At 49.2% G+C, this 21027-nt stretch overlaps 1 protein-coding gene across 1 annotated transcript in view; it reads right to left on the reverse strand.

Annotated features, from left to right (window-relative positions):
* LOC137522252 (uncharacterized) overlaps nt 1–21027 on the reverse strand; it is a 93558-nt gene that overhangs the window by 48294 nt on the left and 24237 nt on the right. The window lies entirely within an intron of this gene.

The following is a 21027-nucleotide window of genomic DNA, read 5'->3' on the forward strand; positions in this document are numbered from 1 at the left end:
TAGAAGACATATTGTTAGACTTGGACTCCAAAGATGGGGTCCCTACATCTCTGCAAACCAGGGTTACAGGGGTGCAAAATTGGTAAAATCCCCCATAGGCTTTAATTGGGCCTCCTATTTACAGTTCCAAAATCTCACATCTTTTCAAAGGGCAATTGCTCAGCAGTGGCACATTTTCTAGCATTGTAGGAACTGTTAGGGGGATCATAACTGGTGAGTTTCGGGCCCCTAGGCCAAAGAGGTCATAGCCTAGGGTCACAAAAACCTGTTTATTTGGGCAATTTCAATGGTGGTGAGTCTGACGTACATAAATCGCAGCAATGGCCATTAGCAACGTCTGAATCTCACGAAATGTCTCATGCAGGTAGAAGACATATTGTTAGACTTGGGCTTCAAAGATGGGTTCCCTACATCTCTGCAAACCAGAGTTACAGGGCTCCAAAATTGGTAAAATCCCCCATAGGCTTTCATTGGGCCTCCTATTTACAGTTCCAAAATCTCACATCTTTTCAAAGGGCAATTGCTCAGCAGTGGCAAATTTTCTAGCAATGTAGGAACTGTTAGGGGGGTCATAACTGGTGAGTTTCGGGCCCCTAGGCCGAAGAGGTCATACCCTAGGGTCACAAAAACTTGTTTATTTGGGCGATTTCAATAGTAGCGAGTCTGACATACATAAATCGCAGCCATGGCCGTTAGCAACGTCTGAATCTCACGAAATGTCTCATGCAGGTAGAAGACATATTGTTAGACTTGGACTCCAAAGATGGGTTCCATACATCTCTGCAAACCAGAGTTACAGGGGTGCAAAAGTAGTAAAATCCCCCATAGGCTTTCATTGGCTCCCTATTTCACTTTCCAAAATCTCACATCTTTTCAAAGGGCAATTGCTCAGCAGTGGCAAATTTTCTAGCATTGTAGGAACTGTTAGGGGGTCATAACTGGTGAGTTTCGGGCCCCTAGGCCGAAGAGGTCATAGCCTAGGGTCACAAAAACCTGTTTATTTGGGCAATTTAAATGGTGGCGAGTCTGACGTACATAAATCGCAGCAATGGCCGTTAGCAACGTCTGAATTTCACGAAATGTCTCATGCAGGTAGAAGACATATTGTTAGACTTGGACTCCAAAGATGGGTTCCATACATCTCTGCAAACCAGAGTTACAGGGGTGCAAAAGTAGTAAAATCCCCCATAGGCTTTCATTGGCTCCCTATTTCACTTTCCAAAATCTCACATCTTTTCAAAGGGCAATTGCTCAGCAGTGGCAAATTTTCTAGCATTGTAGGAACTGTTAGGGGGGTCATAACTGGTGAGTTTCGGGCCCCTAGGCCGAAGAGGTCATAGCTTAGGGTCACAAAAACCTGTTTATTTGGGCAATTTAAATGGTGGCGAGTCTGACGTACATAAATCGCAGCAATGGCCGTTAGCAACGTCTGAATCTCACGAAATGTCTCATGCAGGTAGAAGACATATTGTTAGACTTGGGCTTCAAAGATGGGTTCCCTACATCTCTGCAAACCAGAGTTACAGGGCTCCAAAATTGGTAAAATCCCCCATAGGCTTTCATTGGGCCTCCTATTTACAGTTCCAAAATCTCACATCTTTTCAAAGGGCAATTGCTCAGCAGTGGCAAATTTTCTAGCATTGTAGGAACTGTTAGCGGGATCATAACTGGTGAGTTTCGGGCCCCTAGGCCGAAGAGGTCATAGCCTAGGGTCACAAAAACCTGTTTATTTGGGCAATTTCAATGGTGGCGAGTCTGACGTACATAAATCGCAGCAATGGCCGTTAGCATTGTCTGAATCTCACGAAATGTCTCATGCAGGTAGAAGACATATTGTCAGGGCCGGATTTGTACCTTTTACCGCCCAAGGCCCCCTGTCACCAGCCGCCCCCCCCCCCCCCCACACACACACACACACACACACAAACACAACATCTCAGCAGCCTCAAACTTAACCTTTCCGCCAAGGACAAAGTTTTAACATGAACAAAATACAAAAAATACTTACAACAGATCCTCTCGGTGCCCACTGTTCCTGCCCTGGGATCCTCTAAACATATTCAGACCCCTCACTGCTGCCTGGGACCCTCATCTACCCTGTGGCTGCAACACTCCCATCTGTGTGCAACTATACTGGATCTGCACAAGCATGGTACACACATGCCCAGTAGCTCAAAGCCTTTCGTGCATGTCTGTTTCCTCTGTGCTCAAGTGACTTTGTGCTAATGGGAAAGTGAGGACCATACTCATGCGTGCCCAGTATAGTTGCACTTGCAGCCATGAAAAAATTAGGGTCCTGACTAATGGGCAGCAATGAGGGGCTGAATATGTTCATGAACCCCAGTATAGGTAGCCAGATTCTGTCCACCCCCTTAGTATAGGTAAACAGGTGTGTGTCCCCTTTTTTAGTATAGGTAGCCAGATGCTTCCCCACTCCCCCCCACAGAATAGGTAGCCAGATGCCATGCTCCCACCCCCTTTAGTATAGGTAGCCAGATTCTGTCACCAGTTGCCCCCCCCCCCTCCCCCAGTATAGGTAGCTAGCCATGTCCCCCCTAGTCAGAGTCAGATTATGTCACCCCCCTTACCCAAGTATAGCTAGCCAGCAGGCATGTCCTCCCCCCCCCCCCTCAGTATAGGTAGTCAGATTCTCTCCCCCTCCCCCCCCAGTATAGGTAGCCAGTAGCCACATCCCCCTTTAGTATAGGTAGCCAGATTCTGTCACCAGTTGCCCCCCCCCCCTCCCCCAGTATAGGTAGCTAGCCATGTCCCCCCTAGTCAGAGTCAGATTATGTCACCCCCCTTACCCAAGTATAGCTAGCCAGCAGGCATGCCCCCCCCCCCCTTAGTATAGGTAGTCAGATTCTCTCCCCCCCAGTATAGCTAGCCAGCAGGCATGTCCCTCCCCCCCTTAGTATAGGTAGTCAGATTCTCTCCCCCCCCAGTATAGCTAGCCAGTAGGCATGTCCCCCCCCCCCCCTTAGTATAGGTAGTCAGATTCTCTCCCCCTCCCAGTATAGGTAGCCAGTAGGCATGTCCCCCCCCCCTTAGTATAGGTAGTCAGATTCTCTCCCCCCCCCCAGTATAGCTAGCCAGTAGGCATGTCCCCCCCCCCCTTAGTATAGGTAGTCAGATTCTCTCCCCCTCCCAGTATAGGTAGCCAGTAGGCATGTCCCCCCCCCCCCTTAGTATAGGTAGTCAGATTCTCTCCCCCTCCCCCCCAGTATAGGTAGCCAGCAGGCATGTCCCCCCCCCCCCCCCTTTCCATGGAGAGCGACTGTCCGCACCCCTTCCTCCCCCCAAACCCCTAGAGAGAGCGGGAGCAGAATACCTCTCCAGCCTCCAGACTTCTAGTGCAGCCGCCGAAGTTTCCGCTGTCAGCCGCCGTGCATCTCTCCCTCTCCTGCTGGCGACTCCTGTCATGTGACTCACCGGTAACTTGCCAGCGAGTCACAACATGTGAGAGACGCCAGCAGGAGAGGGAGAGATGCACAGCGGCGGCTGACAGCGGAAACTTCGGCGGCAGCGCTGGAAGTCTGGAGAGGTACGTTACTCTGCTGCTCCCGCTCTCTCTAGGAGTTTGGGGGGAGAGACAGGGCCGGATTTGTACCTTTTACCGCCCAAGGCCCCCTGTCACCAGCCGCCCCCCCCCCCCCCCCCCCCACACACACACACACACACAAACACAACATCTCAGCAGCCTCAAACTTAACCTTTCCGCCAAGGACAAAGTTTTAACATGAACAAAATACAAAAAATACTTACAACAGATCCTCTCGGTGCCCACTGTTCCTGCCCTGGGATCCTCTAAACATATTCAGACCCCTCACTGCTGCCTGGGACCCTCATCTACCCTGTGGCTGCAACACTCCCATCTGTGTGCAACTATACTGGATCTGCACAAGCATGGTACACACATGCCCAGTAGCTCAAAGCCTTTCGTGCATGTCTGTTTCCTCTGTGCTCAAGTGACTTTGTGCTAATGGGAAAGTGAGGACCATACTCATGCGTGCCCAGTATAGTTGCACTTGCAGCCATGAAAAAATTAGGGTCCTGACTAATGGGCAGCAATGAGGGGCTGAATATGTTCATGAACCCCAGTATAGGTAGCCAGATTCTGTCCACCCCCTTAGTATAGGTAAACAGGTGTGTGTCCCCTTTTTTAGTATAGGTAGCCAGATGCTTCCCCACTCCCCCCCACAGAATAGGTAGCCAGATGCCATGCTCCCACCCCCTTTAGTATAGGTAGCCAGATTCTGTCACCAGTTGCCCCCCCCCCCTCCCCCAGTATAGGTAGCTAGCCATGTCCCCCCTAGTCAGAGTCAGATTATGTCACCCCCCTTACCCAAGTATAGCTAGCCAGCAGGCATGTCCCCCCCCCCCTCAGTATAGGTAGTCAGATTCTCTCCCCCTCCCCCCCCAGTATAGGTAGCCAGTAGCCACATCCCCCTTTAGTATAGGTAGCCAGATTCTGTCACCAGTTGCCCCCCCCCCTCCCCCAGTATAGGTAGCTAGCCATGTCCCCCCTAGTCAGAGTCAGATTATGTCACCCCCCTTACCCAAGTATAGCTAGCCAGCAGGCATGCCCCCCCCCCCCTTAGTATAGGTAGTCAGATTCTCTCCCCCCCAGTATAGCTAGCCAGCAGGCATGTCCCTCCCCCCCTTAGTATAGGTAGTCAGATTCTCTCCCCCCCCAGTATAGCTAGCCAGTAGGCATGTCCCCCCCCCCCCTTAGTATAGGTAGTCAGATTCTCTCCCCCTCCCAGTATAGGTAGCCAGTAGGCATGTCCCCCCCCCCTTAGTATAGGTAGTCAGATTCTCTCCCCCCCCCCAGTATAGCTAGCCAGTAGGCATGTCCCCCCCCCCCTTAGTATAGGTAGTCAGATTCTCTCCCCCTCCCAGTATAGGTAGCCAGTAGGCATGTCCCCCCCCCCCTTAGTATAGGTAGTCAGATTCTCTCCCCCTCCCCCCCAGTATAGGTAGCCAGCAGGCATGTCCCCCCCCCCCCCTTTCCATGGAGAGCGACTGTCCGCACCCCTTCCTCCCCCCAAACCCCTAGAGAGAGCGGGAGCAGAATACCTCTCCAGCCTCCAGACTTCTAGTGCAGCCGCCGAAGTTTCCGCTGTCAGCCGCCGTGCATCTCTCCCTCTCCTGCTGGCGACTCCTGTCATGTGACTCACCGGTAACTTGCCAGCGAGTCACAACATGTGAGAGACGCCAGCAGGAGAGGGAGAGATGCACAGCGGCGGCTGACAGCGGAAACTTCGGCGGCAGCGCTGGAAGTCTGGAGAGGTACGTTACTCTGCTGCTCCCGCTCTCTCTAGGAGTTTGGGGGGAGAGATATCCGCACAGGCTCCTGCTGGGGGCGGGGGGATTGTCGACAGGGATAGCATCTGGCGGCGGCCGATCTCCCGGTGGACGGGGGACTCCTCCTACGCTGCCTGGAAGAGAAGCTTACTCGCTCCAAGCCATTGTAAAGAGGCGGGTGGGGGGGAGGCTACTGATTTGCGGAGCAGTACTTCTTACCGCGCTGGTGACAGCACTTGTCATCAGCCTGTCACCACATGCCGCCCTTTAGATTCTCTTAGATTCTGGCGCCCTAGGAACAGGCCTTGGAGGCCTTTCCCCAAATCCGGCCCTGCATATTGTTAGACTTGGGCTCCAAAGATGGGTTCCCTACATCTCTGCAAACCAGAGTTACAGGGCTCCAAAATTGGTAAAATCCCCCATAGGCTTTCATTGGGCCTCCTATTTACAGTTCCAAAATCTCACATCTTTTCAAAGGGCAATTGCTCAGCAGTGGCAAATTTTCTAGCATTGTAGGAACTGTTAGGGGGATCATAACTGGTGAGTTTCGGGCCCCTAGGCCGAAGAGGTCATAGCCTAGGGTCACAAACACCTGTTTATCTTGTTGGGGGCCTCATGATTTGTTGGGGGCCTCATGATTTCTGAATTTGTCTTGTTGGGGGCCTCATGATTTATTGGATTCCTCATGATTGCTGAATTTGTCTTGTTGGGGGCCTCATGATTTGTTGGGGGCCTCATGATTGCTGAATTTGTCTTGTTGGGGGTCACATGATTGCTAACTGCGAGACTATGGGAAAAGCTGAATCCTTATCATATAAGACAATAGCATTAAACCTACTTTTTTAGCTTAAACAGAAAATAAAACTGGGAGGTTCTAAAAAATTGAATACATTTTTCAAGAGTAGGATGGATGAAATTGTTTATCTTCACAGTTTATTTTCAACTTGGATTTTCCATAATGTTCATGTATGAGTTAAAACGTTTGTACAGTATTTAGTTTAAATTGCTGTTGCCACTTTGCGATAGATAAGTGACTTTTGGGTTGCAGTTTAGGCACTCGGCCTCCAAAAGGTTCGCCACCACTAATCTAATGTCCCACCATTGCTAGGTTCATGTAAATTTGTCTCCACCCGTTACCACACCTATATTCTGGTCCATGGCCCACCCATTTTTCGGTGCGGCGCGATAAGCACGCCGCACAACCTGATACTTATATTTTTGGCACGCTAGCTGCAGTGTGCTGAATTCTGCTGCCTACAGTATGTACAGTATACGCTGTTCTCTAGTGCCTGCACTGTGTGCTGATTTACCTCCAGTGTGTACAGTGTAAGGTGTTACTCTGTGCCTTTACTGATTGTAAACCAGCTATATTGTATGCTGATCCCTGCTACTTTCAGTATGTACAGTATTAGCTGTAAAGCCTGGTACACACATACAATTTTGATTAGCCAATTTTAGCTCTGTTCATAAAATTCATTTTCTGTTGGCCCACTTACTGCACGGAGGTGGTAAAATTGGGGGTCAGTGATTGACCAATCAAAATTGTATGTGCGTATACATCTTTGATCTATACCTATACTGATTGTAAATTATCTAAATAAAGGACAGGGGGCTCCATCCAATATTTCGATGGGCAGGCCCGTTATCTGTAGCTTACACCGCTGCTAAGTTCATGTACATTTGGCCCCACCCATGGTCACGCCCACTCACCTCATGACCACGCCCATTTTACCTCCCCACCTGGTGCCCACAGGTGCCCCCCATCTCCAAGGACCCTAGAAACGCCCCTGGTGCCCAGTATATGTAGGCAGGGGTATATGTGCCCAGTATATGTAGGCAGTGGTATATGTTCCCAGTATATATAGCCAGGGGTATATGTGCCCAGTATATGTAGGCAGGGGTATATGTGCCCAGTATATATAGCCAGAGGTATATGTGCCCAGTATATGTAGTCAGGGGTATATGTGCCCAGTATATATAGGCAGGGGTATATGTGCCCAGTATATGTCGGCAGGGGTATATGTGCCCAGTATATGTAGGCAGGGGTATATGTGCCCAGTATATATAGCCAGGGGTATATGTGCCCAGTATATATAGCCAGGGGTATATGTGCCCAGTATATGTAGGCAGGGGTATATGTGCCCAGTATATGTAGGCAGGGGTATATGTGCCCAGTATATATAGCCAGGGGTATATGTGCCCAGTATATATAGCCAGGGGTATATGTGCCCAGTATATGTAGGCAGGGGTATATGTCCCCAGAATACGTAGCCAGGTGTGCTCCAGCAGGAGGGGAGCAGCGCAGTGGAGGGAAAGCTATGGGCTCAGTGGTGAAGGGCGGACGTCTTCCCCCCCCTTCCCTCACCTTAGGGGGCTCTCCCACCCTCGCTCTCCCCTCCGGAACGAAGTGTGCAGCGGCTGGAAGTGGGCGGAACTTACCACGTCTCTTCGCAGGCGCCGGATGGATTAGCCGCTACTCTGGTCTGGTCCAGACCAGAGTGCGGCACCAGAACTTCGGGCGCAGGAGCGAGATGAGGTAAGTTCTGCCTGCTGCCAGCCGCTGCACACCTCGTTCTGGAGGGGAGAGCGAGGGAGGGAGAGCCCCCTAAGGTGAGGGAAGGGGGGGAGACGTCCGCCCTTCCCCACTGTGCCCATAGCTCTCCCTCTCCTCTGCGCTGCTCCCCTCCTGCTGGCTGCACAGGCACGCGGCCAGGGGGGAGCAGCGGGCAGCCAGGGTCGGGCAGATGCCCGGTTTTGCCATATGTGTGGACACCCATGGGTATTGCCAAAGCAAGGGAAAAAGGGGGATATGGAAGGGGGGTGGGGTAGGGGGACAATGGTTAAGCAGTCTGTGGACATTTTTAGGTTTACAGTTCTGTTATGCTCCCCTCAGTCTGTGGCATGCTGTGACATAGTGCGCAGCGATTGTCACTGTGGATTCCTCTTCTCCCAGTAGGATATATGTTTTTCGCTCATCTTCTAAAGTCCTGACATTCAAGTTGACAGAAAAATGTTCCTCCTTTGTGACCATATACACTTTACAGCAGCAGAGGGCTGCAGAGAGCAAATTTTTACTTTTATATTTATTCTACAGTACAGATGATTTGGTGTTCCCACAGTGCCTGACTCCTGACATTTTACAGGGAGCATTAACCACTTAAGGACCAGGGGATTTGGCGCAGATCTGTGCTGCGTGGGCTCTCCAGCCCACAGCACAGATCAGGAATCAGCCAGGGCGATCAGATTTCCCCCCTTTTTTTCCCCACTAGGGGGATGTCCTGCTGGGGGGGTCTGATCGCCGCCGGCTGCTTGTGCCTTGCAAGGGGCTCTTCAAAGCCCCCCTCCGCAGCAATTCCCAGCCTCCCCGTCCTTCCCTCCCTCTCCCGCAGGCTATGGGCGGCGCAGGAGATCCGTCCTCTAATAGGCTTCAGCCTATCAGTATGCTGCGATCCCCGGCCAATCTCATTTACAGCGCTGCTTTACATTTCGCCTGCGAGCCGCGATCGGAGGCTCGCAGGTAGTTCACAGAGACACCCTCCGTGAACTGACATTCCATGTAAAACCACTTAACACCTAGGTCCGCCGATCGGCTGACCATGGTCGTTAAGTGGTTAAACAATCCATGTAGTTACTGTACCACTGAGGCATTGTCAGATGAAAGTTCCTGCCCCACACTAAAGGGGCCCATACACTGGTCGATTTCAGCCATCGATCGATTCTATAGAATCGATCAATCAAAAATCGATTCTGTTACATCTATTGATTTCGATCGACTTTGATGGATTTGATCTATCTGACAGGATGGAAGATCTAGGTCGATCTGTTGCTGGTAGCAGACCCATGGCCTATAGAGTTGCATTGGATCTAATGGTCCAATAATGCATTTAGATACAGTACATTTGCAATAGATTTCATTCTGAAATCTTTTGGAAATCTGATCCTAGTGTGTGGCATACATCAGATAGATTCCTGTCAGTTCCGACTTGACAGGCATCTGACAGAAATCTATCTGTTAGTTGAACCTGCTGCAAATCTATAAGTGTATGGCCACCTTAAGGCCTTTTTTCTGAGAAAACCAGTTACAGTGGGATGCGAAAGTTTGGGCAACATTGTTAATCGTCATGATTTTGCCATATAAATCGTTGATTGTTACAATAAAAAATGTCAGTTAAATATATCATATAGGAGACACTCACAGTGATATTTGAGAAGTGAAATTAAGTTTATTGGATTTACAGAAAGTGCGCAATGATTGTTTAAACAAAATTAGGTAGGTGCATAAATTTGGACACCACAAAAAATGAAATCAATATTTAGTAGATCCTCCTTTTGCAGGAATTACAGCCTCTGAGGGCTGGTGCACACCAGAGCGGTTCTGAAGCATTTTTTTAAAACGCATCCAGAGGGAAAACCGCTTGGCTAATGAAAGTGAATAGGATGCTGCACATCAGAGCGGCTCGTTTGTTCCCCAAACGCAAACTTAGGGGCTGCAGCATTTTTTAGATTTCTGAGGTGTTTCTGCCTCAATGTTAAAGTATGGGAAAGTGGAAAACAGCTCTGAAAAACGCTAGATCTGAGCGGTTTTCCAGGCGTTTTTGTTACAGAAGCTGTTCAGTAACAGCTTTACTGTAACAATATTTGTAATCTGATACACAAAAACGCTCCAGAAAACACTAGGCATGTTTAGAAAATGTCTCTAAACATGCCTAGAATCGCTCTGAAATCTGCTTAAAAAACCTCTAGCGTTTTGCAGATCTGCTAGAAGTTTTTGCTGTGCACTGGGCCTAAATGCTTCCTGTAGGTTCCAATGAGAGTCTGGATTCTGGTTGAAGGTATTTTTCACCATTCCTCTTTACAAAACATCTCTAGCTCATTCAGGTTTGATGGCATCCGAGCATGGACAGCTCTCTTTCACTCACACCACAGATTTTCGATTATATTCAGGTCTGGGGACTGAGATAGCCATTCCAGAATGTTGTACTTGTTCCTCTGGGGAGCAACAGCTAAGATAGGGGAGGGACACCTTTAGGGCCCCTACAGGCTCTGGGGCCCTGGGGCAATTGCCCATTTTTTCCTATGGTAGCTCCGGCCCTGGTAATGAGGAGAGAAGAGTAGATAGAGGGGGACACATTTATTAATGAATGCACCATGGCTCCCAATTGTACCTTTTTCGGACATTCCCTCTTTTGCATTCAATACCTCTGTCCCTCTTTTTTCCATATTTGTCCCTCTTTCTTCCTTATTTGTCCTACTTTCATGTTTGCGGTACGGTACATATTTGTGTAAGGGCTCGTTTCCACTGTTGCGACGCGATTTCGGCCGCATTCCGACGCTTGTAAAAACGCATGCGGATGCGTTTCCGCATGCGTTTTTACCCGCGATTTCGCGTGCGATTTCGCATGGCAGGGTGCCATGCGAAATTAACCATGACACTGCCAGGGCAAAATAACATTGAAAAGGTGCGAAATCGCCCGCGAATTCGCGGGTAAAAACGCATGTAAAAACGCATGCGTTTTTACTATTAAATACATTAGCGGCGATTCGCCCGCATTCCTGAGGCACGCGAATCTGCACGACCCTGTCGTGCAGATTTTCCCCGCACAGAAAAACGCCGCCGCCGCCGCACACGTGGAAACAACCCCATACAGTAACATTAAGTATGCGAATCCGCATGCAGTGCCCGCATGCGGATTCGCTACAGTGGAAACGAGCCCTAAATGTATTTTCCAACTAAAAATATATTTATGTGACTTCAAAGGGAGTCTGAAGCAAACTTCTGCCCATGCGCAAGCACACTCTCTCACGCACGCACAGTACAGAGCTGCCTGTCCTCAGGAGCAATCGGGCTCCTGAAAACTTCCGAAGCCTCTCGCGGCGGGGGATTTAAACCAGGGATGCAGAGCTGGAATGGGGGGAGGAGAGGGAAGGCTCTATAGGACCCAGAGCCTTTCCTCTCCTTACCTGAGTATCTGCTTCTTGTTTTTATTTTCGCTTCAGAATTACTTTAAACTTTATTCCCATCCACAAAATTGATAAAATGCGTTTTCAAATTTAAATATGGAGGAAAAGCAGTGATTGTGGAAAGGACCAGTGTGGTTTAAATAATTTAATGATGCTTTTTGTAAATTCACTCTTTGTGGTATGTGTGACTAAAGGCCCATCTACACGTTACAATTCCAATTCGTATTTGGTTGGATCGATTAAATCCGACATGTACGATTGGGACTCGATCTATAGTGTGGTCGATTTTGCATTGATAACTAACCAAAATCGACCACACTATCGATCAAGTCCTGATCGGACATGTCGGATTTAATCGATCCAATCTAATTCGATCCATCGCACGTGGAATTGTAATGTGTAGATGGGGCTTTAGAGTGTGTCCCTCTTTCGCATTTCAAAAAGTTGGGAGGTGTGATTACACTAATAAAAGCATATCTAAAGCAAACCTATTTACACACAGGTTCTGTTTTGAAAGGTTGTTGTAAGCCCAATTTGTTTGTATGTCCAATATGTTTGGATGACGAATCATGCATAACTCCCAACTGTCCCTTTTTTGGAGGGACAGTCCCTCTTTGGGAACTAAATCCTTCTTTTGTCCCTGTTTCAGGACCGATGTACAGATCTGTGTAAACCAGTGGTCCTCAAACTAAGGCCCGTGGGCCGAATGTGGCCCCCTGAGGCTTTTTTGCTGGCCCCCCATGCACAAAATGTATTACTTATAGATGCAGTCAGCTACATCTTTAAATATTGGTGGTCCGCATATAGAATAGCAGTGCTGGAACCACCTATCCACATGGAAGCCAGAAAGCAGTTATTCGCTGGTTTCCAATCAAATTTCACATCAGGTGACACTGCTGTCCAATTGACTGCAGGTTGTCACCTGGGTATGCTTCACTGTCTGGCCCGCAAAGAATTCTACATCATTTTATGTATACTTCGGCCCTCCAGCAGTCTGAAGTATGTTGACCCGGCTCTTGACCCAAAACATTTGGGGACCCCTGGTGTAAACAGATGTATTTTTCTACTGAAAAATGTGTTTCACTGTAAACTTTATTTCCATCAATTAAATTGATATATTTCCTATATTCAAATGTTAAAATGAGGAAAAACTAAGGATGATAGAAAGGACCAGTGTGGTGTTACGATCTCACCTGCCTCATGTGCCCGGGACTTCCCTGGTATTTCCGGGTATCGGGCCATGCGGCTCGACTCCCGCTCTAGTGCTCACGGCATCTCCCAGGCTTCTGTACACCCTCCTAGTGGCTGCAGAGGAACCTGCACCCATCCTACACACTGAGGCAAAGGAGGGACAGTTAGGAGCTATGAATTTGGGAAACATACTCGGCGATCAACCTGCTGAGAACTGACACTCTCCGTTCTAGTAGGCTTTCATTGATTCCCTCGACATTCGCTTCGCCCCACTGGCCCGGAAAGGTTGAGCAGGACCCGTATTTGCCGTCTGCTCATCGGAATGCATCGTTCTGATCTATTCTGAACACACTGATGGAAATGGATCCTATTGCTTTGGATGGTATCTGTTCTCATGCCTGCCGATTGGTTCCATCACTTTTTTTCGTACAATGTGAACAGGGCCGGTTAAAGGGGCCTCGGGGCCCTGCGGCAAACTGAAACATTGGGGGCCCTCCTCCCTGCCATTACCCCACTGCTCTCCAGAAGCCCTGCAAGTGTAACCGCTGCACTAATTACTTATCTGTCTCGGCAGGCGGGCAGCTGCTGCACAGTCCGTGTACTCTGAGGAACGCTGTCTCCCTCCTTCTCTATGACCCGCCACATGTTTACACATAACGCGCCGGGTCATAGAGAAGGAGGAAGACAGTGTGGTTAGAGTGCATGGAATGTGCAGCCACTGCCCGCCTGCCAAAATGGATATAGTGCTGCGGTTACACTTGCAGGGCCCCGAGGAGCAGTGCGACAGAGAGCAGCAGCAGGGACGACGGTGTGGGGGCCTCTGTGGAGGTTGGGGCCCCGAGGCAATGCCCCCTTTGCCTCTATGGCAGCGCCGGCCCTGCCAGCCTCACTGAAGAACCTGACAGTGGCATTGAGGAGTTTCTCCTGAAAAGTATGTGTGAGATTTAAATTATTATTTTTTTTTAGAAAATCTCGGTCAGGCCAGGCGCCCACTACAGATTGCTAATCGCGGTTGCTCAGCGCTTATGCCGCACTTTTGTAATGCCATTTCAGCATCGACTCCCAGCATGTTTTGTAGCAATTTTTTTTTTTTGCAATTTGCAGAGCGAATGCAATTTCAATTTTTCTTTTTGGTGGTTTGGGTAGTAAAATAGCCGCAAAAATTGCTCTTGTACAGCGATTGCAAAGTGATTTTGCAGTGATCCTATACTTAACATTGAATCACAATTGCAAAAATGCTGCAGGGAGAGCAATTGCGATTTGTCAAATTGCAATCACTCCAGTGAGCTCACCTCCATCCACTTTCATTGGCATAGTGATTCTTGGAGTCTTCAGCAATTCCAAATTGGACACACACACACACACACCACTAACCACACACACACACACACACACACACACACACACACACACACACACACACACACACACACACACACACACACACACACACACACACACACACACACACACACACACACACACACACACACACACACACACACACACACACACACACACACACACACACACACACACACACACACACACACACACACACCACTAACCACACACACACCACAGGACTAGGTCCTCCAGCTCCCAAGGCTGAGACACCAAAGTGCGCTCCTCCCTCCCTACCACCCCTGCCATCGCACACTGATTGCTGTTAGACTCATTTCCACTAGTGCCGCGCGTGGCTGAGAGACGCGCGGCGGCACTTCCTGGTCTGCGGGAACAGTGACGAATCCCATAAGCCGGATGGGCTGTTCCTGAGTGGATCGTTCAGGAACAGCCTTTTCAGTCCGCCGACAGTGTGTTCACACACACTACTGTCTGCTGAAAGTCTGCCCAGCGAGAGGGTGCGGCGGACCCATCGTTGGCTTCTGTAGTGCGTGTGTACGCACCTTTAAAGATGAACTGTAATCAAGGATTGAACTTCATCCCATTCACTAGCCGATATCGCCTTTCTCGTGAGAAATCTTTTACCTTTTTTCAAATGGATCATCGGGGGACTGTATGGCTGATTTTGTGATGAAACCCCTCCCACAATGTGATGTCAGGACCTAGGTACTGACATCACACTGTGGGAGCCTTGTTGCATTGTGGGAAAAGCAGCTGTTTCCAACTGCCAAAAAAGCAGCATCTCCTTCCACAGACATCACCTGCAGTAAAAATGTCACCATGTGATTAATTTCAAAATCACTCTAGTGGGTTCCAGCCCTAAGAGATGGAAATGATTCTTGTCATTTAGGAACATTTTTATCAAAGTAATAATCAGCAAAGTACGTACGCAAAAAAATGCTTCCTCCACCACAATCAGCAAAGTGCACAGAATGAATGGTTCCATCAGTCAGAGTTGTCATTCGCAGAAATATCAGAAATAGTCCCACTAATCCCATTTCTCAGATATAAATTTTATTCTGCTGCAAAAAAACGGCAATAAATACAAAAAACCCGCATTGACCTTGCGCTGGCTGTCAGGAGGAGAGCGATTGACGGCCTTTATTCCAGTTCTCAGCAGCACGAAGATTTTCCCTGAGCCAAAGAATTGGGCTATTTGTCTTCAGTAAATCGCAAAGGCCTTTCATTTATAGTGAGGGCTGAGTTTAGTGTTGGGGTTACGGCAGGCTCAAGGCAAAGCAGTTAGATCCAGCGATGTTTATTATTATTATTTATTTATATAGCGCCAACATATTCCGTGGCGCTGTACAATGTAAGAAAACAAATAAGGGATACATAATGATACAGACAATGATATACAGTATATGTACAGGCAGTGCGTAATTAGGTGTATTAGTGGTTACATGGCCTAAGCTAGAGAATATGCTTGTCGGAAAAGGTGGGTTTTGAGGGAGCGCTTAAAGATTTCAAAGGTGGGGGAGTGGCGGATGTGTTGTGGAAGGGCATTCCAGAGGAGGGGTGAGGCACGTGAGAAGTCTTGTACACGTGAATGTGAGGAGGTAATTGTAGAAGAGGATAGAAGAAGCTCGTGTGCAGATCTGAGATTGCGGTTGGGTTGGTATCTGGATGTTTAACTAAGCTCAGAGTCCGACTAAAGCAGTTACTGCAATTCACCTTCCCTGCAGGTCAGTATCTTTATTATCAGGCTTAAGGTGGCCACACACCATACAATTTTTAAAATATCTGTTCAATTTAAGAATTGCAATCAATTTTTCTGACTGTACCACACACCTATGTTCATTTTTTCCTCAATTATGATAAAAATTATTGGAAACTCTGAGAAAATTGCTAGGGTGTGTATATTAATACACTAACAATCCAACACACACCATACAATCTTTAGTAGAAATTGAACAGAAATATCTGGCATTCTGGATCGATTTAAATAGAAAAAAACTGAAAATCCGACCGGATTTTTCAGTCGAATGAAAAAAAAAAGCTTTCGATTTTTTCGAGAGATAACGATCGTTTTTATCGAATTGCTGTAAAATCGGATCATTTTATTGTATCGTGTGTTGCCACCTTTAGGGGGAAGTCACAGAAGTTTAAGGGAGGGAGCAGTATGAGGGTTTATGTGAGATTAACAGTTAGAATTAAAGGACCTATCGAGTGAAAAAAAATTAACCAATTAAAATTTGACAGAGCCGACAGATTTTGGACTTGTCTGTATTTTGTATCCATTCTGTATTTTATATATTGGTGTATACCATTGTCTGTATTATTATGTATCCCATGTTTGTACAGCGCCATGGTGTACAGCAGCACAAAATCAATAATAACTAGAACTAGAGTGGGAAAAGAAAGGGGAAGGGGGCAATAGCATGAGGCAACAAAAAGTGGTCATTCAACAATTCAGATAACCTAGGGGGTTAAGATGGTTGTTCTGTTAACAGTGTAACGGGCCGTTCACACTAAAGGTCGTTTTCCGCCTTTTTTCAAGTGCAGGTGATTTTTAAAATCACCCACAAAACGCTTGTGCAATGAGAGAGCTCACAGCTGAGCAGTTCATTTCTGATCTGCTCAGCAAAGCGGTGCCTGTACTATTTTGAGGCGTGTTTTGTTATAATGGAAGGTATAGGAAAAACGCAAAAGGCTCACTAAATCGCTTTGTGCAGCGATTGCGTTCAGGTTTTTAAGAATAAAGACATTGTATTTATTCTTTTCCAGGTCAAAGAGTTCACTTCCTGACTTGCGTCAGGGAGTGAATTAAAAAACCGCTCTGAAAAAGCGCTTAGAAAAGCGCTTTTTACAAAATCGCAGCACGCAGTGAAGCGCCGGGAGGGGAAAAGACAGCGCACAAAAGCGCAAAACACTTGCGTTTGTGTTTTTGTTTTTAGGTGTGGATGGGGCCTCAGAGACACTTTTTTTTCTGTAGAAGAAAGCTATATGCGTGAAGGTATACACACACACTGAAAGTCTAATGTTTCGCCACATTTCACTGGATTACAGCTCAAAAATGAAATGATTTAAGGCCTCTTTCACACCAAGACGTTGGGTTTTAGGGGACGTTAAGATCGCATAACGTGCCCCTAACGCAACGCATGGTGGTGTTGAAGTTGGACGTCAGATTGAGCTGCGTTATGCGGCTCTTAGTGCGCTGTTTTTGTTCTATCCATACTGATAGAACAGCCGCTCCAGGATAGTGATGGGAAGTCCGGATCTTTTTAAGGATTTGGATGATTCGAATCGGATCATTGAAAAGATCCGGATCTTTGAACCGAATCATTTGAATCATTTTACTAGGGAAGCAGACTGGGGGTGAAATGACTAGCAGGACAGGACTTTCCCTGCACTGTGAGGTTGTGTGGTGAGGAGCTCCTGGAGGTCTCCTTGTGGATTGCTTGTAGCCGACTTTGCTGCTTCCTCTTGGGCTTGTGGTGAACTTGAGGTCCCTGCTCCAGGCCTTGGGCCTAGCAGGGGCCTTGCCTATTCTAACCGGTCGCTCCAGGCATGGAGCGGCCGGCTCATACCCCCCCTGTCACTTCACCTTACCTGGGGGGAGGAGAGATGAACGCTGATAAGGTGGTGTCCTGGTTCCAGGAGGTGAAGGAGCTCTCTGAAAGCCTGGGGGAGTTGGAGAAAAATTTTAAAAGCATCAGGTACAGACATGGGCTCAGCTGGAAGCCAGAGCTCCTAAAGTCTGTTTCTACTTTAATATGCTTGAAAGCTGAAATTAATGACAGGAAGAAAAGGCTGGCCTATCTGGAAAGTATTGGCGGTCCCCTGTCTGAACAGACAATGCACAAAAAGCGGTTTAATAAAATGCTGCAGCCGATATCGGATCTGGATTCTGATGATGACAACACGGATAAGTGCATCATAGTGGAGAGTGACAGCATGTCCAAAGAGGCCACCCCGTGGGTGAAAACCATGCAGCCCGAGGGGAGTATGACTACCATCAAAGGTGAGGAGGAACAAGTACCCAGCCCTGTGGTGGATGCCCGGGAGGGTGCTGGGGGTGCCTGTGCTGCTGCCCCTGCTGCCGGGGGTCTGGGTGGCATACATGCTGCTGGGGCCTTTGGTGAGGTTGGGGGTAGTGGTGCGGGTGCCGCCGGTGCCCAAACTATGGTTGCTGTACCCCCCCCCCAAGTCACCTGGAGGTGGTGGTGTGGCTGGGGCTGTAACGGCCCCCCCCGGGTGTCCGCACGGATTCCCCCCCTGGTGGAACCTCAGGGCCTGCATCGGGGTCACTACCGGTGGCTCCTGTGGGGTCTGGGGTGAAGCTGGGGGAGGATGAGTGCACCCAGGGCTCAGGGGAACGCTTACCTGATGGAATGGATACCATCCAAGATGGCGCTGGCAGCCAGATCGGCGTGGTGAAAACGCCGCGGTCACTTCCGGTTCGCCAGCCGGAGGTGACGCACGCGGCCGGAAAGCCGCATGGGCAGCTCACTTTTTGGTGACACCAACGCGGCCATTACTACGCATAGAGACGGAATTCCTGAAGGGGAGGCGGAATTGAAAGCCAATGCACAGGTGCAGTTGCCAGGCAGATTTCCTGAAATAGTTGCGGCCATTTGCGTGGATGGAGATGGAAGCCCGCAATCAGAGGCGGAAGTGGAGGGTAAGGAGGCTAACACACATGCAGATGAGGAGGAGGGGCTACGAGTGGACTCAGAAAGCGTGAAGGATAGTGAGGGAACTGTCCTGGAACCTTTGGAGTCTGCTAGGGATGTAGTTTTGAAAGGAGAAGGTATGCAACTGGCCAAGGAGCAAAGTCTAGAGGCAAGTCTTTCTGGAGAAGAACTTTTTGATGGGAATTCTTCTATCTATGATGGGGCCGAGACTCCTGGACCTGCTAGCCCTGCTATAAGCCTGGAGGACGATGCAAGACTTGAATTATTGGCCCAGGATCTTCTTGCAGAGCCTGGTGGAGAAAACCAGGGCCCTCTTGTGGATCATGATGGAACTGATGGACATGAATCATCGGATGGTGAGAAACCAATTTCTTCTTTATCCACTAAAAGAGCAAAAAAGGGTAGAAATAAATACAGTAAAGCTGTAAGGCTTGAGTTAGAGTTCGAGGATGGAAGGGGTAAAAGAAGGGCGTGCAGTAACGCTGCTTCTCCTTCTGAGATAGAGGAGACGGATCTCTCTTCTGGGGAGGATAGGCGTCAGGGAAGTGGTGTAAAAAATAAAGATGTTAAAGGAAGCAGGAAAACTCCTGCTTTCCGTCAGGAATCTGAAGGTGGGGATATTTTGGTGGACACTGGGAAGGTCCAGACTAGGAGAGTTATGCCTGCAGGGATTGCTAAAATGTTTGAAAAAAAACCTTCTCTCAGATTTTTGCTCAGATGATGAGAGTGGGAGTGAGAAAGGGAAAGGAAAAAGTAGAAAGAAGAAGAAAAAGACGAAACACCTAGAGCCTCCTCCAGTAGCCGTGGAGAACTTAGTGACTGAGTTTAAGACGGCCAATGTTACTTACAGGCTGGAGAAGGACAGGCTCATCATTATAGATGACCACTCCAATGAGGCGGTCATCCTGATGGTGGAACCGGGGGGGTATTATGGTGGCTTGTATCTGGTGGGCATGGGTGACCCCAATTGTGGGCTCCAACTAGAGTTCCGGGCAGACGGGAAAAAGTTTGTAGTAGAAAACGATATAATTAAAAGGCACAATTTTGAGGGTCGCGTGGAATGGATGGAGACCCTTTTTTTGCTTGGGCCGAATGCCCCCAGATACGGGCCCCCTCCTCCCCCCGTTTCCACCGTGGATGGTAATGATGTTGGTAACAAGACCGTGAGTGTTGTTGATGCTGGTGCGGGGGCTGCTGGGGGTGCTACTACTGAGCCGGAGCCGCCGGAGCTTGAGAGCGTGGTAAGGGTGGGCTTTCCAGCTCTGGGTCCTGCTGCGAACCCGGGGGCCCTCGCTCCTCTGGCGGCTTCGGCTCGGGGTACTACCTTGGCCAAACCGGTTTCATATTCCAAGGCTGCAAGAGGTCCTGCTCCAGGGAGGAGAGTCTTGGCTCCCCTGGAGACAGAATCGGAGGCCTATACCCCAGGCCGAAGAAATGTTGTGCGACTAAAGTGGGAGCACACATCGGCGATTCCTTCTAAGAAGGCATTCGTCCAGTATTTGCTCGGCCTGGGGGTTATGCCCGCGGATCTTTTCGAGATTCTGGCTCCAGGGGACCCCCCACAGTACTATGATGTGTCCTTCCTCCCCCAGCACGGCATGGAAGCCTTCTTAGAAGAGAGGTTAAAGGAGTCGGTAGGAGGGGAATGGCACGGCTTTCAGGTCATCCCTCTCTCAAGGCAGTTGCTGGAGAGGAAGGCACACATCGTGGTGCAAAACGAGAGTATTCCGGTACGGGACCTGATGACCTGGGTCCAGCATTACGCTGACATTGTGTCCCCGCCACATAGGGTCCTGGACGAGCTCGGGATCTAGTGGGGGGAATATGAGGTGGCGATCAAACTCCATGTTAAGGAGGGGGTCGTCACCCATGTTCCCCGTTCCGCCCTTATAGGGCGGGATAAAGTAATTACGTTCTACCCGGGCCAACCCAGGACCTGCAATAGATGTGGCAAGCGGGGACATCTTGCCAGTGGTTGCCCAGATCCGAGGTGCGGTCGGTGCCAGGAGTTCGGGCACTCTACCTCATCCTGTAGGCGCATAAAGTGCAACTTTTGTTTTGAATTTGGGCACCCCTACACAGAGTGCCCGGTCTCCTGGGCCGCGATGCCCTCGGATCTGAAAAGGGCCATGTTGGCCGGTATGGAGGAGAATCAGGATGTCTCTGTGTCGGCTCCCAGTGTTTCTGTCCAGCCTGTCTTAGCTCCTAATGTGTCAGAGTCTGCTGTTAACCCGTCCTCTGTAGTCCCTTCCCCTGTTTCTCCTCCAGCCAGCATGGCCCCTGTGGGGCAGTCTGGGCCCGGGTCATCGGCCTTCCTCCGGGATGCTGCTCGTGGTGGTGGTGACTCTCCTCCCAAGGAGCAGCGACCTAGGTCTGAAAGGAATAGGAGGGGTGGGGGTCTCACTCTCAAACCTCTCCCCCCTGTTCCTATAACAAACCCTCCTGCCCCTCAACCTGCTCCCAGGAGGAGAAATCCTCCTGCACCCATCCCCTCTGCCATTGTCCCTCTCCCTCCTCCTCCTGCCCC

The sequence above is a fragment of the Hyperolius riggenbachi genome, chromosome 6 (assembly GCF_040937935.1).
Source record: "Hyperolius riggenbachi isolate aHypRig1 chromosome 6, aHypRig1.pri, whole genome shotgun sequence".
Lineage (NCBI taxonomy): Eukaryota > Metazoa > Chordata > Amphibia > Anura > Hyperoliidae > Hyperolius > Hyperolius riggenbachi.